General features: G+C 41.9%; 1 pseudogene; it reads left to right on the forward strand.

Moving 5' to 3' along the window:
- LOC132111613 (spermatogenesis-associated protein 17-like) overlaps positions 1-20,327 on the forward strand; it is a 36,010-nt pseudogene that overhangs the window by 7,027 nt on the left and 8,656 nt on the right.

Genomic DNA, 20,327 nt, shown 5'->3' on the forward strand with positions numbered 1-20,327 from the left:
GTGTCAGGGTAGCCTCTCTCTCTCATTCTCTCTCCCTGTCAGTGGTGAAGGATTCCCCCCTCCTTGTTCAAAACGATCTGTGTCATTTCATTAGGTCTAGCCTGAAGACAAGGCCCACTTTGTTCCAGTGTCAATCTTCATTCAGTTGTCCTTCTCTGCATACCTTAATGAAGTCAAAACCCAGGTTCACCGCAGCAATTCCACAGCAAGAGTTTGTGCAATGTAACAATTTATCACTTGTCAAGAAGACACTTAAAGTTCCAGCACTTAATAAGGTCTTCCTCTGGGCTTGAGTAATTAGAACTGAGCGGCTTGCATATTTACTAAATGTGGAGTGTCATTTCCACCATGCCCTGTTGCCCGCATGAATAATTTTCTATCTGTAATAAACAGCTGGGTAATTATTACTGCCATAATCAGATAAATTTCTCTCTGTAATGTTTGAGCATGGCAAATCTTTAACTCTTTGGAAGCACAGAGGGAATTTATGGACTCCCATTGCTCAGGGTACTTTTCCTGCTCTTGTGTCCCTTTCAAGGACATCTGTAAAACTCACTCCTTAACTGTAGGCCTTATTAATTTTTTTTTCTTTATAAACATTTAATAGTATTTAGGGCAGGTCTTTTATCAAAACAAAACTCCAAAATACACAGGCCGTGGTATGCATATACTTAATCACACAAATAACTGCATTCATTACAGAGAACCATAATAATTCCCATTTTATGGGCAAATTGATCTTAATGTTTATCACCTTTAAAGCATTTAAATTATGCTAATTAATCACATTTTGTTTATTTCAACATTTCTCTTTATAAACAGCTTTTGTTGTTCTGTACAATTTTTTTTTTACATTAAATTACAGCAAGCTGAAATTTGGGAATGTATAGATAATACTGAAAGTTCATGACAAATGGCAAAAAACAAAACAAAAAAAAACTGGTGATTGTACTTAATATGCAACACTGCCTGATTTTTTTCTCTCCCTTCAGTGTTATTTTAAAATCACTATTGTATGCTATCACTTTTGAGATACTACTGTAGTTTTTATAAACCAGCATGAATTAAAAGCTGCAATGAAATAGCTGAGTAAAAAATTTCATTTCACTTAACGGTTATTTTATTTCAAGTAAAATAAATGCTTTTCTTGTTTTTAGTCATAATAAGTAATAATAACCCCGTGATGTTCATATATCAAACAAAATATTTTTAAAAAAGAATATAAAAACACTCTCATACAATGCTGTCATATTTACAGGTATATACATGTTTAATGTATTGGTGATAATGAATTTATTTCAACATATTATTACTATTATTAATAAATAAGCATGTGTGCATGTTGCAAAAAAAAGACATTAAGCTAACTAATAGGCTAGACTGAAGTCTGCAATAAACGGCTTTTATTTTTGACTGAATACTTCATGCCTAGCTGTTGATAGGCAAGGGTGATACAGTAAGTGGATGCAATTCAGTGGGTGCAGGGTGCTTATAGCTGTGTGTTGTATAAGGACACACAAAGGTCATCTGTGTTAGCTGCTCCCATGTCTCCCTACTGGCCCATCAACACTAATGAGGTTTATCTGTTACCCCAGCCTTCTCTTAGACACAGATCGAGATCCCCTTCCATGGTTACAAATCTATTTGGCTTTTGTCCACTACAATGCAATTAATAATAAGTGGGAGATATAGGTTAGAAAAGGTCACACAGACAGCATGATGCCACACGAAAGAAGCCGAGGCTGGTCAGACATAGTTGCAAACATTACAACCTCAGACCACAACAGAAAACACACTCACAGCCCAGACTACTCTGCATATTTGAATTTTTTTTTTTTTTGGGACTTACTTTTATGAAGAGGAAATGGTAGCGAAAAGTGCATCATGCGAAAAGCGAGAGGATTTTTAAAGGTCAGTGTACAGAGCAAAATAACTTCGTAACAGGAAGTATTTTGTGTATTTTATGTTCTGTTTTTTTATTTATTTTTTATGCTTAATCTTGCACAGGCATAAATGTAGAGGAAATATAAACAGATTAACATGTACACACATGCTCAACAATGCTCCTTATGTATTATAATTTTCATATAACAGAAATATAATTTAGCAAATGTCTCAGTATGAAATAAATCACAAGAATTCAGATTGTCATGCCATCATTCTGTCAGCCAAGCTGTTCTTTTAAACAACCCACAAGACATCGTCTGATGTCAAGACAAGAGTTTACAAAACTGTGGGTTTATGTGAACTGTTCTCTGCTTCCCAGGAGAGACCTGGAGGAAGTTGCAGAGCTCCAGTGGAGAGAGAGAGAACTGATCACTCTGGAAAAAGAGGAAAAAGAGAAAAACATCCAGGCTCAGAGACTTCACTTCCTCCTGAGCACTAAACAGGTCAGTGGTGAATCAGCGAGACAGATATGTACGTATATCCAGCATACATATATGTGCATTTATTTGAGGTCACAGAATGAAAAGGAACTGTGTCAGTATGGAGTATGAAGATGTTTATTTTTTCAGCAGGGCTCCTAACCACTGGAATCATCTGCTGATATACAGTATATTCTTTTCAGAAATCCCACTGGCTATAATGTGTCTTGATAATTATGATGACGTGATCTGGCCATTGTTGATTCAGCAGCAGTGTGGGGTGAGCAGATTTTTTATTTTGTGGCCTCTCCTTCATGCCTTTATGGTCATCACAGCCTCCTGTGGGCACACAGCTCATGCCCATGATCCTGCTTTGGTCACTGGACGCTTAGTACCAGCCTCACCATGAACAGGGCTAGAGGACATTACTGCCAACTGCCTGCAGTCTGACGAAGAAAAAATAAAAAAAAGAGAGGTGTGTGGGAATGGTATACTGGGATTTATTAATCTCCATATTTTTTTTCTTCCATTTTTTGTCCCATTGAAATTATTTAGAAAAAAATATTTTATAAAAATTTAATGTATTTATTATTTTTATACAAATAAAATTATTATATACAATTATTTAGAAACAATCTGATTATTAGAAGTATTTTTATATTGTCAAAAATATTTTGTAAATATATTTCATATGGCACCAGGGTATTCAACAATGGAAAAGGCCAGTGAATAGCAAGAAAAACTTTTAGAAAAAATAAATTACATTTATATCTGTTAAAAATAAACTAATGAACGGACAAAGGTTTTATTGTGTAATATGTGTTAAAATAATGTTTTAAATTATTATGATTAGTAATGAATGGTTAAAGAAAACAGAAATTAATATAATTTGGTTGGTAATATTTGGTGGGGGGGGGGGTTATATTTTTGAAGTATCTTATGCTCACCAATGCTGCACTTATTTTAAACAAAACAGTAATATTGTGAACAGTTTTCTACTTTACATATATTTTATTTATATAAAATTACATTTTAAAATGTAATTTATTCCTGTGATTACAAAGCTGAATTTTCAGCAGCCATAACTCCAGTCTTCACTGGAACTTGATCCTTAAATTACTTGCAAACATCGCCGACGGCCCCAGTTTATTATTGTTTCACTTTCACAGCACGTTAAACATCACTCTCTTACTTGATCTGGACAAACTTGCATCAATTGAAAGTTTAAAGACTCTAGCTTCGATATTTGACCAATGTTTTGATAAAACATTGTTGTAGTGAAAGTTATTTAGTAATTTATGTCAGGAGTGCAAAATAATAAATCCGTATTATGCCACATTTTGAATAGAAATTCACCACTCATTCATATTCAGTCACGTCTGCAGCGGTTTATTTGTGTTCACATAGACTCACTGAACAGCGTCAATAAGGATTTATAGACCAAAGATGCATATCCGCGGAGATATATGGATACATTTACTGATGTTTATCATTTCTATTTATTTTCCACTGATTTACGCGATCAGATGATAAACAGCCTCTCCCAGCGATGTGTGTGTGTGTGTGTGTGTGTGCAGTCCTGGGAGATCGTGTGTTCCCTTTCATAGGTCACTTCGATGCTGCGGTGACGTCACCTGCTATGGGAGCACCCCTCGGTGAGCCGTATAATGGGTTTATCACGAGGAGGCACTTATGAGAGGTTCGTTAGCAGCCTCTCTACATGTTCTCTCCGTAATAGCCTACGGCTACAGTAAAAAAAAAAAAAAAGAATCTGCCCTCTGGAGTGTATTTCTATAAGTCTCTTCGCGTCTAACCCCCACCGTTTCGCTTCTGCGGTCGCCGAGGCCCCGCACGAGTTGTTGGTTAGGGGCGATATGTGCGGCTTGACTATGAATACAGTGATGCACTGGAGTTTTTCCACTTGCTCGCTCTCCCCCACTCGAGCGTGTTAATCAGCAGATTTGCTTTTTCAAACTATGTTTGTCCAACCGCGGCTTCGAACTCAGAGTAGGCTCTGGCCGGCACATGCGGTTCTCTCCCTCCGAGCGGACAGGAGAAACGCGCCTCCCCTTCCTCAGTGAGCTATTTATGTGGCTACCCGCGTGGTGGATAAACATCCAACCCCCTCCAACCCACGCTCTAACATTGACTGTCTCGCAGCAAAGGCACATCGAGCATCATTGGATTGAGCTATCATTTGAGCGCCCCCTCAGACACTCTGCACAATCCAGCCTTCAGAGTTTGAGGGACGGCACAAGAGGCTGACAAAGACGGCCAGTTTATACGGCTCACACAGCTGCCGCGTTCTCGCTAACGGTGTGGCCCGATGTTTATCTTGTTGGATTAAATCCTGCCGTGGATACGCTTCAGGATTATACACAACGAAATGCAGCGACTTTGACGCATGCGCTTCCTTCCTGTTCGCCAGGGACTGTGCCCTCCACTAGAGAGTGCTGTTGGACTGCTAATGCACATCCAACCCTCTCACTGCATTCCCCACGCTCTAACATTGACTGTCTCGCAGCAAACAGCGCTTTGAGCAGCATTGGATCGAGCTGTAACACCAAACGTTCCTTCAGACATTTTGCGCAATCCAGCTTTCAGAATTCGAGGGGTGATTCAAGGGTCCTGCACAGACGACCCGTTTATGACGGCTCGCACAGCCGCCGCTTTTTCGCTAGCGGCAGAGCCCGATGTTCAATCTGTTGGCCTAATTCCTGCCGTGGACACAGGAAGTTCCTCAGATTCGCTTTAGAGGGCAAAGCGTATCAATATCGCGTTCTTCCCTTTGGCTTAGCTCTGGCTCCCCGTACTTTCTCAAAATGCATGGACGTAGCTCTGGCCCTGTTGCGGCTCCAGGGCGTTCGTGTTTTGAACTACTTAGACGATTGGCTGGTGTTAGCGCAATCGCAGACTCAAGCACACTCTCATCGGGATCTTGTGCTGAATCATTTAAACAGCCTGGGCTTACGCACGAATTTCCAGAAAAGTGTTAATCCCCTCTCAACGGATAACCTTTCTGGGAATAGATTTGGACTCTTGCGCGATGACAGCAAAGCTTTCTCTCCCGCGCGCACAGTCGATTGCGTCATGCGTGCGGCGCTTCAAAGCGGGTCGCACAGTGACAGTGAGATTGTGCCTCAGACTTTTAGGTCTAATGGCAGCGGCATTCCCCGTAATTCGTCTGGGATTACTTCACATGCGCCCTTTTCAGTGGTGGACGAAAAGACAAAATATTTCACCCCGTTGTCTTCCGCATCGGACGATTTCGGTGACACGGAGGTGTGTGATGTCATTAAAACTATGGATGTCAACCGAATTTCTCCTAACCGGGGTTCGGCTGGGGATTTGTGCTTTCCGAGAGACCGTCACGACGGATGCGTCTTTGACCGGTTGGGGAGCTGTTTATCAAGGGCGCCCAGCCCACGGAGTGTGGACAGTGGCACAACACAGTTGGCACATAAACAGGTTGGAATTACTGGCGGTTTTTCTGGCACTCCAGTATTTCTCGAATCTGCTGATTGGCCGTCATGTGCTGCTCAGATCAGACAACACAGCGGTTGTGTCATACCTGAATCATCAGGGAGGATTATGCTCTCGCCCCCTGTGCAGGCTGGCGAGACATGTTCTTCTTTGGTCTCAGAACAAATTTCTGTCGATCCGAGCTGTTCATGTCCCCGGACGTTTGAACTTCGGAGCGGATTTGCTATCCAGACAGACTCTGGAGCAAGGTTAATGGAGATTACACCCCCAAACGGTGAATCTCTTATGTCAGATTTTCGGAGAAGCGAGAGTGGATTTATTTGCGTCGAAGATGACTACGCATTGCCCGCTATGGTTCTCCCTATGCCCCCCATCGCCCTTGGGCTTGGATGTGTTAGCTCACAGTTGGCCCAGGACCAGTTTGTATGCTTTTCCCCCAATTCGTTTGATCCCAGCGGTATTATCCAGAATATGGCTGGACAGAGTGGAACAGCTGCTGCTGGTGGCTCCGCGGTGGCACACACAGCCGTGGTTTGTGGACCTGATCAGTCTGTTAGCGGACTCTCCATTGGAGATTCCCCTCAGACAGGATTTATTATCACAAGCACAGGGACTGATTTGGCACCCGAGGCCAGATCTATGGAAACTGTGGGCGTGGCCTCTGAGCGGAGTGAGTTAGTATGTCCCGGTCTTTCTGTTGAAACTACCGAGACTATACTGGATTCTAGAGCAGCTTCTACGAGACGCTTATATGCTTTCAAGTGGAGACTGTTTACGACCTGGTGTGAAATTCGTAATATGGATCCAGTTTACTGCCCAGTGGCTTCAGTACTGGAGTTCCTTCAGGACCATTTTTCGGATGGAGTGACACCAGCCACTCTAAAGGTTTACGTGGCAGCCATTTCAGCTTACCACGAATATATAGACGGTGCCTCAGTGGGCCGTCATCCACTGGTTTCTCGTTTCATACAGGGTGCGCGACTGCTGAGGCCTTTCCGCCCCGTGCGAGTTCCTTCGTGGGATTTATCCATTGTGTTGCAGGGTTTATCAGGGCATCCGTTTGAGCCCTTGGAAACTGTACCGGATAAAATCCGGATAAAATCCTCCACTTGAGCCGATGCTTCCTTGGATCCCAGCTATCAGGTACATCAGGCGTTATGGTATAGTGTTCCCATAGCAGGTGACGTCACCGCAGCATCGAAATGATCTATGAAAGGGAACATCTCGGTTACGTATGTAACCATGGTTCCCTGAATAGGGAACGAGATGCTGCGGTCCTGGCCGTGCCATACCTTGATAGCATTCTTCTTCTTCAGTTCATGAAATCTGAGCGAAATGGTGCGCGGCACCCAGGTATACAATGCGTACACATGCGTAGGGCGGTGCCAATCGCTATTTGGCCAATAGGATTGGCAGGATGGTATAGGGCTTCAGACATTCGTCACACCGAGGGGTGTTCCCATAGCAGGTGACGTCACCGCAGCATCTTGTTCCCTATTCAGGGAACCATGGTTACATACATAACCGAGATGTATGTCAGTCAGACTCCGATTGGTCCTTCTCCTTGTCAATCTTAAGAGTGTCATAACCGGACACCGCCACATCGTGTCACATGCTTCCTGTACACTTCCTGGTCGTTATCTGGCCAAAACAACACTGAAACACCTCTGTACACACGAAATATCCGAATAATAAACCCGCGATTACGATAGTAAAGCTTGGTATGAGATTTTCTTGAGATCTGGGGCGTTTTTATAAAAAAATTCGAAAATGTACATCTTTAATGCTTACTTGTGTAGCGATGAAAAAGGCTATAAATAGCATATTTTTACAACAGTAAACGACCAAATTCCACCCCTGATCGCTAAAGGAAGTTATTATAAACACTCGATCAGGGTTTAAAGTGAGTTTTGAGTAAAAGTGTACTAATAATTTCATAATTTGTCTGATGTAGCTTGATGCTAACGTTAGCTCTAATGCTACGAATAGCAGGTGCATTTCTTCTTCATAATGCATTTCTGTCACAATAATTCAGGTAATAAGAAAAAATTTTTGTTGTATTTTTATAGTAAGACTATTGATAAATAAGGTCTAAATGCATACTGAGATTAAAGCGAAATTGCATCTTTGTGTCTTTGTAAAGCCTGAAAAACCACAATAAAGGCTAATAAAGGTGGAATTAAAACAATAGAATAATGATAAAAGAATAATGCAGATAATGTGTCATACCTGGCTGAGGTGTGAAAGACTCGTTTGGTGAGAAAAATAGAACAATGAATCGGGGAGTTGTCACAGACAAAAACACAGTCAGAGCACATATGAGTGTTTACACGTGAGATCTTATAGAGATGACAAGTGCCATAAATCAATCTGATTAGCCTTCTCTAAAAACACACATGACAGGGCCTTAGAAAATATTTCATAAAATTCACAGTTTTACAGATTCGATTATGACATTTTTAATGAAGTTTTGGAAGACTTGTGGCTTTAGCTACACTGTGTTTTTAAACTCATATCCTTCATCAAATTCTTTTTAAATACATTTAAAAAATATATTTTTAATATTTTTATTTTTGTTTTTATGTTTGAGCTTATATATCTCTATTATCATAACAGTCTGAGTGATTCTGATTCCTGAACAGTAAACTTTGAAGGGTCAGCTTTATGAACAAATGTTGATTATGTATCTAGTCAGAAAGAATCATGAGCAGAAACTTTTTTTATTTTGGGTATGTCATTTCTGTCTCCATGCCAAAAATAGGGGGTGACTGGTAAGGGGTTAAATCATTATAATTTGCTGCCAGTGATTTGCAGTTTTTTCTGCTTAATATATTTCTGGAATCCATGATAATTTTTTTCAGGGATCTTTAATGTATAGAAATCTGACTGACCCCAAACATTACTATATTATGTTATGTTGTTATGTTATGTTATGTTATGTTATGTTATGTTTATTTTAAATTATATTTATTATAGGTGAATTTCTGCATATGTAAAGGTTGAAAATATATTGCATATGCCCCTGACACTATGCATGACTGACAATGCATCCAAACGAGGACAACCATTAAAACCACAAAATTCCAACTCAGACTTAAGTGCTTGTCAGTGCAGGAAAGGTTCTCTTCAGAGTTTTCTCACTCTCTCTTTCCCCCTCCCTGCTTTTCTCATTCTCACTCTCTGTGTCTCTGCGCTGGGCAACTTATGTTCCCACAGTCTGACCTTGTCTCCGTGAAATGGATGGGTCTCCCATGGTTCATTGTTAACCAGGGAAAATTCCGCTGGACAAAAGTGGCTGCACTGACATAGATGTAGTTCCTCGGTACGAGGGTCAACATCATTGCTCTTTTCCTGTAAGTCCGAGGCAAGTTGGGAGTTTTTGGTGTACCCCCCACCATGTGACACCCAAAGCTACACTATCCAAACCTGCACAGTAGCCTTAATGAAGTTATTAGCATATATATATATATATATATATATATATATATATATATATATACATATATATATATATATATATATATAGTAATAAAGCTTAAAAAAAACTCCCATTGCTAATTAAGCACATATGAGGATTCATCTGATTAGAGACTAGCTGTTATTCCTCTGGCCAAACCAAGAACCACCAAAGTGCTACATTAAGATCAGACAGCTCATAGTTTGCTAGCAGACATTTACGCCAGTAGACATGACACATGCCAGAGTGATGGATGTGTGTCCATTCAGAGGAGGTGATAAGTATAATTGTTTTGCTGTGGTTTACCGAATAAAGTGGGTTCTTTTTCCTGAGAGCTAAATGTGTATTGCTGTAGGCTTTGCATGGATACCTATGATGAGAGGTACAATGGAAGCTGTTACCAGTTCATGGCTAGTAAATGAGTTATTAAAGAGGGCATGAGTGTCAGGGTTTTGCACTGTCATTTTGTTTAATGTTTTTGTTTCTTGTGTATAGTGTCAGCACAGTTTCAGTTTCTTGTGTCTAGTGTCGGCCTTGTTAGTTATTTTCTCGGCCATGTGCTCCTTTAGCCCCTCCTCCTTGTTTACTCTTTACCACACCCTCTTGTTACCCTAGTTGGTCTAATTGTGCTCACCTGTCCCTCATGTATTTTCCTCCCTATTTATAGTGCACCTTACCCTTTTGTGTTTGCTGGTCCATGGTCATTCTCGCCCCCTCTGTCTCTGGCTGAATATGTGTCTCCCTGTCTGGTTTGTCTTGTGCCCTTGTTTTGTCTAATTTCATGTTCTTGTCTTGCTCCTTGTTTTAGTAATTTGTTTGTTCTTGCCTTTTGCTTTTATTTGTAATATTTAATTAGTTTTTTCTAGTCTTGACTCTTGGTTTTGTTTGATGATTCTTAGGTGGTTAAATTGGTAATTTCTTATTTTGCTACTTAACCTTTTATTAGTTAATTGGCTTATTTTTCCTTGTCTTGAGTTTAATTTGTGTTTTTGTGGAGCTTTGTCCTGTCTAGTCTTGTCTTCAAGTTCCTGACCTGTCCCCATGTGTCCTGCCCTGGTTCTACCTGTCTGGCATTTGGTCTGTCTCCAAGTCTGTGGTCAACAATTTCCTGAGCTCTGCTCTATGGTGCCTTGTGTGGTCTTCTCTATCAAGCTGGTCTTGCTGCCCCCTCTGTTGCCAAAGTACTCCACCAGTTCTTTCCTGAAGCCTTCCCAGGTGCCTTCCCTAGCTGTTCCCGTTTATTGTGTTCCTGTTGTGGTATCTTGTGCACTTCACCACCCTCTTGTATCAGTCTTTTGTCAGTTATCTCACTCCAATTGGGTCCTCCTTCCTAGATCCCTGACACATGAGGATGTGTTTGGAGGTTTGTTCTTCAAGGTTTACGGGCAATCATTTAGAGAAACGGTCTTTCTCTTCATTATCCCAACAGAAACATAACGTTGTTTTGTTCACCTTGCTCATCCAAACCTGTGGATTGTTTGGTTTGTTTGCTTATCTTATAGCACTTTCCCACTACACAGTAACAGCTCGCCTCGGCTCGCCTCGACTCGGCTCTGTTTGGTTTTCCACTGTGTAAAAATTGTACCAGTACCGGCTTCCAGGTACATTTTTTCGTACCACCTCCGGCGAGGTTCCAAGCGAGCTGAGGCGAGCTGAGGCGATACTATAATGTGACGTGAAAACACAGCAGACTGCTGATTGGTCAGAGAGAATCGTCACTATTCACTGCGTCATCATTACACGCGCCAGCAATAGTATCCAGATAGTATCCAGAATAACCCCGCCATTTTTAAAAAGTTTGGCCAGAGATTGCGTGATATATCCAATATATCCCGAGAATCAAAAACAACATGCACTCGATTTCCTCCATTGTCCTGTGTGTGTGGGTAGCGGGTGTGTGTCGCGTAGAAGATTACGTCACGGCAGTTTCCTGCAGCGTCGCTATGACAACCAGGTACTATTGTGGAGGTACTATCTGCAATGGAAAACGGAGCGAAAAGCGAGCCGAGGCGAGTCGAGCCGAGCCAAGCCGAGTCGAGTCGAGCTGGTACTGGTAATGGAAAAGCGCCATTAGTGTCCAGGTGTTTTCAATTCACCGTTCAGAGCAGAACCTGATGCGATGGAGCTGAGACTGAGAAAAGGGTAAGCCGCTTCTAGTGCGATCGGCTCCTAAAGAGAAGAAGACCCCCAATATAACCCCTTATCCCAGTAACCTGATGCCAAAGAGGGAGCGTCTACCACCCATGCACAAAAAGCCACAGGTGAGACATTGCCAAATATTTCCTTAAAGGAATAGTTAATGGAAAAAAGTAATCTTTTACTCATACTCCTGTTTACGGAGCCCCGCACATGACATGCAAGAAAAAATAAATAAATTGTGTGCACGATTTACTAATTCGTTCCCTCAATGTACTAAAATGTGCACACGATTACGATTGCGTTCACTCGATTTGCTAAATCGTGCGCACGATTTGCAAATCGAGGGAACAAATTAGTAAATTTTGCACACAATTTATAAATACAGTGAACGAAATATTAATCGTGTGCATGTCTTAGTACATTGAGCGAACGAATTAGTAAATCGTGCACACGATTTAGCCTTTTCTTTTTTTTTTTGGCATGTCATGTACGGGGCTGCATACATGTTATTAAGTGTATAACATTCTTTCTTTAGTGGAACACGAGTGCTTTCAAGCTTAAGAAGTGATGAAAAATCAACAAAAAAGCAGTCCATATGACTTGTGTGCTTTATTCCAAAACTTCTATAATTGGACTAAAATTGTTGTTATTCACTGAAAATCTTGACTTCTGTCCTTGCTGTGATGTCTTATTCAGTAAGATCTCTTCAGTGTTATGAGTTGATCCAGTTGACAAAATTTTCATGACTTCATAAGACTTGAAATACACTGCACAGGTTTTATGGACCACTTTTTGATACTTGCACATTTTGTCTTGTTTGAAGCTTAATAGCTCCAGTGTCCTATTATTTTAAGGACATTCTACAAAAACCTTCTTAGTCATATAGGTTTAGATCAACATGGGTCAGTAAATTATGACAACATTTTTGATTTTGGGTGAACACCCTTATTTTTCAGGCAAAAATAAATTTTTTAGTTTAATGTAAAAAAATTTTTTTTTTTTTTTTTTGACCTTTAGCAAATTCACACTAAAATCTTCATTTATATTCCTAACAAATGTCTCAACATCCTTTACTGGGATATTTTATCAGCTCAAGCGTTTGTTGACATCCCGCTAGACTCTACCAATGAAATGGTCTCAAAAAGATGATAGAATGTGGTGACAATTAACAAAAGAGATCTTGAGATAACTATGATTTAAAGCCAGCATTTATTGCCACCATGAGATCATTTTGACAAACTTCCCGTAAAAATGAAATAATGTGCATCCCTTCTGGTCTGGATAGCACCAAAGCATTTAGACAGCCAGATAACCGGTGATAAGCACGCCTGTCAACCCAAACCCCTTTATGCCATGGATCCCATTAAGGGACTCTCAGCAAGGGAATACTGCAAAATGTAAATGTGCCCAGATAAAAAAATATCTTTAAGAACTTCCAAATCTAGCATGTCATCTTGTTCAGCTGTGAGGGAGATTTGATGATACGTATTTGCCATTTGTGTTATTTACGGTCAATGACTTTTATGGTAAATGGTTCTTATTATTGGTTTCTATTAATGTAAAACATAAGTGAGTGAAAAAGAAGCCAGAGTCATTTCTTTTTATTAGTTCTTCTCCCTGGACTGGGTTTTTTTTACTCTAGATGGGCCCAGTTAGTGGGAATTCATTAAAAAAAACTGCCACATCTTTCACACAATATGCAGTAGATGAAGATGCAGCATTTATCTACATTTTGCCCTTACAAAGACCCCAGACTAAGCAACCACCCTCCACACTCATATCAGATCTCTCTCTCTCTCTCCTTCCCTTCCCTCATGCCATCTCTCTCTCTCTCCCAATTATTTGTGGTCTGAGGTGGAGCCCCCTCCCTAGGCATCTCTCCCTGTGTGATAAACATCTGAGAGTGATAGATTGATTATGTGTATTGTTAGTGGAAGTAAGGGGATTGGTCAGTGCCAGGTGCTGATCTGGTCTTGATAGTATCAAGGGCAGAGAATGTTGCACCAGCATGAATTAAATGCAGCAATGTCTGAAGGTCACATTTAAACTAAGAGCAACCAAAACAATAAGTTATGTATGTGGAGCAATGCCGCAAGTGTTTGCGCCAATCCAAAACTTTCGATTTGGGCAACTAAACACATCTGAAAGCATGTGTCAAAATGTCAGGTAAGTATATTCAAAATAACTGAGGCTTGTGGTACAATACAATGTCTAAAATGAATGGCATAACATGGTAACACCATTTATTTTGGACAGGTACCATGATATTATTTAATTACCATATTCATATGCCATGGTATTTCAAATTTATGGTAAAATGTAAAGATGGTACTTTTTAATCTATCTATAACAGTGGAAAACATGGTTTGGTGACATGGTGAAGAAGTCAAGTCAGACTTTATTTAGAGAGCACGTGCAAGCCTAAACTTAAGAAAATAATTCAAATGTAATGTAGATCATAATTAAAATGTAATGTGATGTTAAGCGATTGAGAACATCAGTCAGTTATTCAAAATCGACTCAAGGTTACGAATGTAACTCTGGTTCCTTGAAGGAACGAGACGCTGCGTTGAACGCTTTGGGAAACGTCCCTGACGAGACCGATTCTGAATATCGTGTGCAATCTGTCCAACGGAAGGGCGTGACGTCACGGGCAGACGTAGCAACCAGGAAGCTATAAAAAAACGTGCCATTCAGCTGGCTTCAGCTTCGAGTAGCGAAGCAAGCGCCGGCAGGGGTGCCGGGAGTATGGCTATGCGACGCAGCGTCTCGTTCCTTCAAGGAACCAGGGTTACATTCGTAACCTTGAGACGTTCCTTTTCAGGAACTCGAGCTGCATCGAACGCTTTGGGGAACGATGTGCCCACGCTGCCAGACTTCCAAATCCCTGCCTAGGGTGTATCTGAAGAGCACAGCTAAGATGAGAGAACAGAAGAGCCCGGAGTGGCTCGCATATCTATGTCATAAAATCTGACAAATGTAGAGTGCGTGGACCATCCCGCAGCATTGCAGATGTCCAAGAGGGACACACCTGCTGAGAATGCCCTAGAGGCATGCTCGCACTGGACACATACAATTTAGCTTTTCCTGGTCTGGCTCCCGAAAGGGAGGAAGACAGAAGGCCTGCAGTACTATAGGTTGTGGTGTAACAGAGGGAACCTTAGGAACATAACCCGCTCGAGGGTATAAAACTGCTTTGGCCATACCAGGGGCAAAGTCTAGGTAAGTAGGGGCCACCGAAAGGGCCTGAAGATCTCCAACTCTCTTTAGCGAGGTGATAGTCAGTAACAGGGCAGTCTTAAGCATCAGATGTCTATCTGAGATATCATGTATCGGCTCGAATGGAACTTTACATAGAGCCTCTAAAACCACAACCAAGTCCCAGGGGGGAACATGGGACCATACTGGAGGTACGGAGGTACTGCACCTCAGAGGAAACGCGTAACTAGGGGGTGTCTACCCACTGACTGATCATTGAAAGGGACATGGTAAGCAGCTATGGCCTCGGTTGACAGACCGGATTCTATGAGCTGTGCCCCCTCAGGGGCCACACCCACAGTTTCCACAACTCCAGGCGAGGGTGAATTATCGTGCCCTGCGCCTGTGAGAGTAGGTCTGTTCTGATCGGTATGTCCCACGGAGAGCCGTCAAGGAGCAAGACTAGATCTGCGAACCATACTCGGCCCGGCCAGAACAGGGCTACTAATAACAGACGGCCCTGTTCTGGCGTACTCTCCAGAACTCCTGGGAGCAGAGTGATAGGGGGACATGCATACAGACGAAGCTTCGGCCAGGTCTGTGCCATAGCGTCCAGTCCCAGGGGAGCTGGATGAACTAGAGAGAACCAGAGGGGACATTGCGACGTCTCCTGAGTCGCAAAGAGGTCCACCTGGTCTGTGCCAAACACTCTCCATATCTGCTTCACCACCTCAGGGTGAAGTTTCCATTCCCCAGGCCTCGGCCCCTGTCTCAACAGTATGTCTGCTCCCACATTCAATCTCCCAGGAATATACACTGCTCTGAGCAAGAGGAGTTTGCCCTGGGACCGCGGGCAGGGTGGCCACTCATGACTGCACCCCAACCGGGAGGGACGCATCTGTCGCTAGCTTTACATGGTGACAAAGAGCTCCCAGCACCGGGCCCTGATTCAAGAACCAAGGTTTCTTCCACATGTCTAAGGCACGAAGGCATCGCCGCGTGACCTTGATAATTCGAAGTGGATTCCCCCTCGGGGAAAAACCCTTGGACTTGAGCCACCACTGCAGGGGTCTCATGTACAGCAGGCCAAAAGGTATCCCATTGGACGCAGCTGCCATCAGACCTAACAATCTCTGAAACTGTTTGACAGTGAGTGACTGGCCTTCTTTGACTCTCTCGACTGATGTGAGGATCGACTCGATACGAGCAGGAGACAGACGTGCCTGCATCGTGGTCAAATCCCACACTATGCCTAGATAGGTGTTTCTCTGAACTGGAGAAAGTACACTCTTCTTGGCGTTTAGTCTCAAACCCAGCTCCCCCATATGTGCGATATGAGGAGCTGGCATGTGGCATCTCCCGCCCAGATGCTCCACGAGAGCGACGAGGGAGGAAATTCTGGAACACTGCCGCCTGCTTTCGTGCCTCCTGGAACCTGTCGACGACAGTATTGACTGTGTCGCCAAACAGGCCAGAAGGCTGAAGCGGGGCGTCCAGGAGGCAGACCCGGTCTCTTTCTTTTATCTCTGACAGGGTCAGCCATAAATGCCTCTCCGCGGCCACTAAGGCTGCCATAGACGGCCCAAGGGAGAGATCAGCGGTCCTTCTAAGCTCTTTCGATATCGTCGGACTTGATTCCCTCCCCCTCCTCCATATCTCCCAGCAGGTCGGCTTGATATGCTTGGAGGACTGCCATAGTATGGAGGCATGCCCCAGCCTGACCTGCTACCACATAACCTTTGCCCACCAGCGTAGATGTCGTTCTAAGTGGCTTGGTGGGCAATGTCGGAGCCTTTAGAGATGATGCCGAACCGGGCGACAGATAGCCCACGAGGGTCTGTTCGACCTGTGGCACCGCTCTATAACCCCACTCTCCCAGCCCCATCACGTTGCCATAATATAGTGAATCGGGGCCGAAGAGGTGGGTCGAGTACGGATGGTTCCACGATCTTGCGATTTCATCATGGAGATCGGGAAAAACGGGAGGCTCCGACGTGGAGGTGGTTGCCTCGGCCGCAAAAAACGTTCATCTAGCTTGCTTTTCTGCGGCACAGATTGTTTCTCGGCAGGCCATTTGATTTTTAATTTATCAACCCCGCGAGTAACCACCTCCAAAAGCTCCTCATAGTGGGGCGATAGGGGTGGCGAATCCCCACTAACAGTCTCCACATCGACCTCCTCGGAGGAAGAGAAGTGATGAGCTGATCGAACGTGCGTGCTTCCGAACCCAGGATTTGGGCGCCGGATTTGGCAGATGAAGAAGGAGATAAGGACTGGCCCGTCTCCATTCCCTCTGACAGATCCACCTGCGAACCCCACGAGTGCAGCAGCCGTTCTGCCTCGGCAGAAGCGGGGCCAGCACCACGGGGAATGCTGGTGAAGACTCCCTCGTCGAAGAGAGCCCTCCGGGATCGAAGCGTCCGCATTGGCATTCGTTCACAATGCGGAGAGTCGGCCCCCTCAAAAGCAGACTCGGCGTGCTTCAATCCCAGGCAAGCCACGCACAGACTTTGTGTATCCCCACCCGTGATGTAACGAGGGCAGGGAGGAAGACACAATCTATAACGTGGCTTGGAATCGCCCCTCACATGCTTGGTCTTTGCCTTAACTTTAGGCATATTGAACTGTTTTTTTATATTTTAAAGACAGACAACAATAAATAGGACCAACAGGACAGACTTTTGACATGCACACACAGAGCGCTTGCTAACAGACGCGAAGCTGAAGCCAGCACGTGCTTTTATAGCTTCCTGGTCGCTACGTCACCCCACCCGTGAAGTCACGCCCTTCCGTTGGACAGATTGCACTTGATATTCAGAGTCGGTCTCGTCAGGGACGTTCCCCAAAGCGTTCGACGCAGCTCGAGTTCCTGAAAAGGAGCTATTGTTATTGTTGAATAATATTCATAAATCGTAGTAGTTGTGAATATTGTGTGTTCCTGTGGCACAGAGGTAGAGCATTTCATTAGCAGCGAAAAAGATAGCCTGAATTCACTTTGGATAAAAGCGTCTTTTAAATGCATAAATGTAATAGATGCATTATGTACACCAATTTTTGTATTTGATGTTAATTTAATTTCATGAATAACCGTCATAATTGTCCAGATTGAGTTTTTTTTATTTTTTTTTTATGGTTGATTCAAATAAAGTTTTTGACATCAACAAAACAGCACACTTTTTAGAATGGCTAGAAAAAAGTCCCTTAAATTGCAGGAGAAGATAATTAAAATATAATAAAAAAAAAGGCAATTATTGACACAGCTTTTCTGTATTAGCTTGTAGATTTAATAGTGAATTTTTAGTGCATTTACCTGAAGTATCCTGCCTCTTCAGGGCCTTCACTATGGTCAAGGTATTTTATCAGCACTGTTCAGGTGTTTTAATATCTTAGATGAAAAGACTGAGGCTTTCGAGGGCCCAGCTGGACATCCACAGGGGCTTCATCAATAACGAGGCGGGCGGGTCTGGGCAATAAAACATTTACCTTATCCCCCGTACCTGTCAGGGGCCCTTTCGCCCAGCTCTGGAGGTGCTGCAGCAGCAGCAGCAGCCCCTGGAGCCAAGCCTGCGCGTGACTACATCCATCACTGCCCTGGAGGAGGCCAGAGAGGAGCTCAAAACCAGAAGTAAGTTACAGACACACACAAAGTGCTCACATGTACACATCCCTGCGCTAAAGATTGTGTGAAATGCACGTTTGTATTGATTTGGAGTTATATACAATCAATCGAACATATTCTTTAGCAGTACTTTATAGTGAAGTGTAAATTCACTGTACATGATCTCAATATGATTCAAAAAGTATTTGGACACTTATGCGATGACATTCATACATTTTTAATGGGAATTAAAGGGAAAAATTAAGAATCAGTCATGTCATTTCAATCCTGTATGTATGTCTTCTGCAGAACACAAAAGAGTATTTTTTTAAAGGTTTTTTTTTTTATGATTAAAGTTAGTGATGTCCTAAACAATACTGACTTTCATTATATGGAGAAAAACTGCTAAACCATTCTTCAAAATATAATGTATTTGTATGTACATGTATTGATATCAAAATATCAATATAATTTGTGTTTCACAGAAAAAAAGAAAGTCATACAGGTTTGGAACACCATGAAGGTGAGTAAATAATGAAAAAAAAAAATTTCTTTTTTTTTTTTTTTTTGCATATATGTCCAAATACTTTCTGGACCCACTATATAGCTTATCTTATCATGTACACTGCAGTATCAAGTAGGGTTAGGGTTCATCTTTATTGTTTGGTGAAATTAACTGTTTTAATACATTTTGAAGACACAACAGAAGTAAGTATGAATGTATAATTATGTTTCCAAGTAAAATTGTGTAAATTGTTGAGTGCTTTGTCTCTATATGTGACATTGTCTAGATGCACATTAATGAAATTACAAGAGAAGCCCCATACTTTATTTTCTTAAAGTTCAGAGCAGATAGTAAAATCTCAAACTGGGTTAGCTGCTAAAAACATTAATAAACAACAGCAACTCTTGCCAAAACTGCAACGTTTTTGACTATTAATTAATACTACACTATTTCATCATTGCTGACATTATTTGCTGTCTTCTGTGCTAAATAATTATTGCAGTGTATTACCATAGCATTTTTTACATTACTTGAACAGTGACATCTCTGTTTTAAAACCCTAACATTTTATTTTAGTTAGGAAATTAGTGTGCAATGTTTTTTAATCATGTTTATTTATTTATTCTTCTTGCTCCAGCTTTAAACAGTAAATTAGCTAACCTCATTAACACAGAATACCCCAAACAGGCAGTAATAGGAGAGGTGGTTACTGTGTAAATCATATTATACATGTGGTGTCTGCAGGGCATGGCGAAGCATGATTCGAGTCTTTTGATCCAGGATCCCACTCTCATTTCCCAACATTGAAAACTACATTGTAAAATATATTGCAAGGTAAACTAGTAATATGTTTAATATGTTAAATACACTAAATAAACTTGTTTTATTAAAGTCAGAAATATTAGTTTATATTAGTGAATCAACCACACTAAATTAGGTTGCACAAACAATTACAATTAATGATTACAAAAAGTTTAATAACATATAAGGAATTATTTATATAAGCTATCATTTTCTTTTATTTATCATCTTTTATTTTATATTATTATTATTATTATTATTATCATTCAGTCTTTAATTCTGTTCTGTTTAAAACCAGTGTTACCCAGCAGGTTGGCTTACAAATGTGGGGAAGGGGAAGATATTATATGTAAGTCTCTACATATTTCTCTTTTCTTTATATCTACTTCCTCTTAAACTCCCCCTTTTCCTGTTTTGGTGGCCTCCTAGGATGTTGTCACTGGGCATTGGTCTACAATGCCAAAAGATCCCCTGCGAGAAGTCAAACTTTCCTTAATGGCTTTCAATGAATAAAAACTACCCTATTAAAATGCAATTCAGTGGCAATGAAAGCAGTAAGTGAAACAGCCGGCAAGCAGCAGAAGCGTTGTGTATTCTGGGACATTGGGGCCACATAAATTTTTGCTCTGTGATGTCTGTCCCATGTGCACATTAGCATGGGTTGCACTGTAATCTGTCTTGTAGGGAGGCTGGTGTCTCTAGTGGATAAGGATGTCTGTGGGAGATTGGGCCATTATTTAAAGGGCCAGTGCGGTGCTTGATGTCACCCTCTTTTTCTGA

This window comes from Carassius carassius, chromosome 31 (assembly GCF_963082965.1).
Source record: "Carassius carassius chromosome 31, fCarCar2.1, whole genome shotgun sequence".
Classification (NCBI taxonomy): Eukaryota; Metazoa; Chordata; class Actinopteri; order Cypriniformes; family Cyprinidae; genus Carassius; species Carassius carassius.